This window comes from Lycium ferocissimum, chromosome 4, assembly GCF_029784015.1.
Source record: "Lycium ferocissimum isolate CSIRO_LF1 chromosome 4, AGI_CSIRO_Lferr_CH_V1, whole genome shotgun sequence".
Lineage (NCBI taxonomy): Eukaryota > Viridiplantae > Streptophyta > Magnoliopsida > Solanales > Solanaceae > Lycium > Lycium ferocissimum.
Window position 1 is genome coordinate 28,332,929 of NC_081345.1, and position 4,343 is coordinate 28,337,271.

Sequence of the window (4,343 nt, forward strand, 5' to 3'; positions counted from 1 at the left end):
TTTTTATTTATGAAAATTTCCCTATTAAGATTATCTTTTGGTTGGTTAAACTTGGTTTAGTCCAACATACTCAATGTTAAGTATATATTGATATATAATAATATAATTTAATTTATAATTTGTGTACGTATAATAATTTTCTAGCAAAGAATATTCAATCACCACTAACAATAATAGATAAAAATTATAAAAAGAGCACAAATGAGCTAAAAGAATCATAATAAAAGAATAAATGTCTAATTAAAAAGCTACTTAGGGATCGGAAGCAAACAAGAACGGTTCCCTAGCCACTTGAGGATCTTTGGCTAATTAAATTAAATGAGGTTAAACTAAATGCACGAAAAACAGTCTTAAAAAACAAAGGAATAATAGGGAAAAAGTTTAATCTTACATTCAAAAACAAGATCGAAGAAATTTGTCTTCTTTACCGTTCTTCCACTTCGAAAACAGAACTACAACAGACAAAAACAATTAAAAAATTTAGCAAGATAGATGAAGTTGAAAAGTACTTAGCTTAGAGAGGGGAAACTAAAGCACAAGAGAAATTACATGCAGAAAGAAAACAAGTTGAGCAATTTCCAATTGGGAGTGGCAATTGGGAGATTAGTTGCTCCAAGCTTGCTTAATTTGATTGTTTTGGGTTTAGAGAAATAAGAAATGTGAAAGAATAGTATAGGAGATTTGGTGGACTTCAATGTTGAAATATGAAGAGTGATATAAATAGTTGTTGTGGAATATCACGAATTAAACAAATAAATAGTACTACATGTAAATTAATCATACGCGTTTAGTAGGTATACTAATTACCCAAGTTTACGTCTGAATAAAATTTTAAAAAGTCCCAATCAACAGCTGTATATACCCTACATGATATGCAATTTAATGGAACAAAATTCAAAATTGTTATGCACTCCTCATTTTTTCTGAAAAGAAAACCTTACTCTCTTCAATTCATAAAAAAATGACCTTGTTTTATTTCTCAAAAGAGTTCTTTGTTTTCTCCAGAGTTAAATCGAATAGTTTCTTTGTTCCAAGTTGTTTGCTGCCAGCCATTTGTCAAGTATTTTTTACTGTCCCAATTTATCTGACATTTTTTATTTTTTGAGAATTTATTTGGCTAATTTTTTTAAGCCAAATTGGATTAGAGCAACTTAATATTTTAAAATTAAAATTTAGATATTCAAAAACTATAGGAAAAGTACTTTATAAGTTGATATTCATTACTAGTAAAAGATGTTTTTCCCACCGACTTTGGTGGGAAATTTGTGCTATAAAACATAATTTTCCCACCTCATTCCCGTCGAACTAGCTCACTGGGAAATCGCATGGTGGGAAACAGGTTCCCACTAAAACGCTGGGTAACTTCATACTTTTTACGTGTGAAAATACCACTATTTAAGTTTTTCCCACCGACATTCAGTGGGAAATAACCATTAAATATTTTTCAATGAGAAACCAATGGGAAGATAGAAATATTTTAGTAGTGATTTTTTTCATGTCAATATATTGAAAAAATAAATTAAGTCAGAGGAAGTATTAAGCTGACTTTGTATGGATCCTTTATTTAAGAAAATTACATTGAGATCATGAACTTTGGATACATTTTCGGGAAGGAAGGGGTTAATTAAAAGAAAATCTTATTTCTCCAGACATGAAAATTATATTTTCTTCTATGATTCTGGTAATTTTATAACCTCAAATTATACTCTTCAGGTGATATTTGCTCTGTTCTTATGAAATTTTTGTTTGGTCAAGACAGTCCAAGGATAATTTTTAACATGGCGTGATAATATTTTTTGGGCCAAACTTGCACGGTTTTCCTCAAAAGATCCGCATCATTAAAAGTATTCAACACCTTATAAGCAGCATTTTTTTTCTTTCGACTTTTTCATATGGAACTTTGTTCATGCACATTCAACGATCATCACCCTCTTAAACTAAATTCTACATGACCCATCCGAAAGTGCAAGAAGGGGGGGGTGAATTGTAAATTTTTCGATCTGTTAGTCGACTAGGTTAAATCAGTAGTCGATCGTTTACTCGAGAAATGCTAAAGTAAGGTGCGAGGAAGATAAATGACACAAAGTATTTTATACCGTTCGCATTCAATGTGAATCCTAGTCCGCACTTGGGTTGCAAGGGTGTTCTCTACTGCCTTTGTTAAAGGTTTGGTACAATGGAGGTTTGAATGGAGCTCCTACGTCTACACTCAAATCACTCTTAATCTTTTTGATACAAAGCCTCACAAGCTATATTATAACTCTCCTTTCTTTTTTTTCTTACACTATAAATCACTCAGACATACAATGTTCATGAAAAGTAAAGCAGAGCACTGAGAGAATGAGACTAAGCATATTTCTTGTTTTTGTGAAGAACCCTTTATAGGCCGCTAGGCTCTTCACGCAGAAATCAACCCAAGGGATTTGATCCTTGGAAAAAGAAATTAGTGATCCTATTTCCAAGAATAAGGCTGAATCTGTTCTTTCCTTGTGCGATGAGGCACATTATCAATCAACAAGATTGTTACACTCCGTGGATATTCCTTCTTTAATGGCGCAGATATCTTTCCTTCCTTGAAACGATTTAGTACCGCCTCGAGAATATCTTTTTGTCGGCCACCACGATATTTGTAATATAATAGTATCTAATTGTAGGGCCGGGAAGTCTTCACTGAGACTTGTGTAAGCCCATCTCGTTTGGGCTGCCTTGTGGGCTCTTTTATTCCTTGTGTGATTCAATTATTATACCTGCACAAGTAAAATTGTCATCATAAAAACTTGACACTAACAATCTCCCCCTTTTTGAGGATGACAATTTTAAATGAGATGTAGTCAACTTCCCTGTGGCGGATGCTCCCCCTGAATGGGTGGAGGCTCCCCCTGATCAGTTGACTTGTCCTTGTAGGCTCCCCCTGAACAGTTGACTGTCTATTTCTCCCCCTTTGGCATCACAAAAAAAAAATAGACAAAGAAACAGCAAATAGATATATAGGCTTATAACATTAGTAAGATGCTGAACCAATCAGCACAAAAAGATTAAACCAAAGTGCAACACAAAAACAAACGAACTTAGGTCCCACAAAAACATTGTTTAAACAGACCAAAAACAACCAGATTTAAAGGAACTACTCCTGGCGTCGGAACACTGGACGACGAAGGAAATAAGCCAAGGTATTCATAATAGCATCCTTCATTTCAGTCAATGGAGTAGTGAGACATTCAGGCATGGCGCCAACACTGGCTTGAAGCTTGGCGGACAATTTGACCGCTTCCTTTATCACAACATCCAGTTTAACTCGCAGTTTAGAGACATCAACACCTGTTTCCTTAGTCGTATCACGAATCTTCTCTACTTGAAACAATGTGGATGCCATTAAGTCTTTGATGGACTCAATCTTCGCATCCATAGAGGAAAGTTTGGAGAGAAGTTCTGCATAACATTCAGCAGAGACTTGTGAAGGATCCGATTTTTTTCACTTTGGTGGAAGGACCAGTTGAGAGATGCATCATAGACTTCCTTTAGCACCCAAGATTCATTGCTCAAGACATACCCCATGCTACCAAACGCCCTAGAGTTGTAACACTGCTTAACGAGAGTAATGGGATAGTCGACTAAGTCAATTTTGTGGACTTCAAGTATGCGAGAGATGAGCATACCATATGGGAGGCTAGAAGGATTTGAAGCACACTCAATCATGTAGTTGATGACTATGGAGGACAAATTGATTTTCTTCTTGGAGAGAAGGCAAAAAGCAAAGATGGCATCACGTTGGGAGATAGTAGAGTAGGACCCAGCACGAGGGACAATAGTAGTCGCAACCATATGAGCCAACACACGAGCCTCAAAAGAGATGTTGGACGGACCAATTTGAGCAGGGACAGAGGTGGAATTGGAAAGGGTTTTCTTAACATCATCAAAGGAGACTTCAAGAGATTCAGGCCAGGAATTTTTGGGAAGTTCAGAAAAACCAGAACAGGTGCAACTAAGAATAGAGTCAAAGACAGAGCAATTTAATACAATGTGGGTACCAAGGACCATGGTTTTGAGTTCATTAGCCTTAGAGGATCGGAGATTTGCATAAAACATACGAACAGGGGTTTCATACACATGAGGAGGGGTTTTGAAAAAAATCTCCCAACCTTGATAGACAAATAAATGTTTTACGTTACAACACAAAGAAAGCATATGGTCAAGATCAACAATCCTACCATATACAATGGTTTTGTCTTCAAGAGACGAGAAGAGTTCTTGATTGTGGTCATCCCAAAATTTTTTGCGAAGATCAAGGGGTTTATCAGTGATGGTTTTGAATTTCTTTGAGAAGGTTAAACATACGCAAAGAT

General features: G+C 35.7%; 1 protein-coding gene across 1 annotated transcript in view; it reads right to left on the minus strand.

The window, feature by feature from the left end:
* LOC132052107 (putative late blight resistance protein homolog R1B-16) overlaps positions 1-766 on the minus strand; it is a 22,539-nt gene extending 21,773 nt beyond the window's left edge. The window contains exons 1-2 of the mRNA XM_059443479.1: positions 550-766; positions 392-452 (exon numbers count right to left, since the gene is read on the minus strand). The gene's annotated coding sequence lies outside the window, so the exon portion shown is untranslated. The remainder of the gene's footprint in view (positions 1-391; positions 453-549) is intronic.
* Between the last annotated feature and the right edge of the window lie 3,577 nt (positions 767-4,343).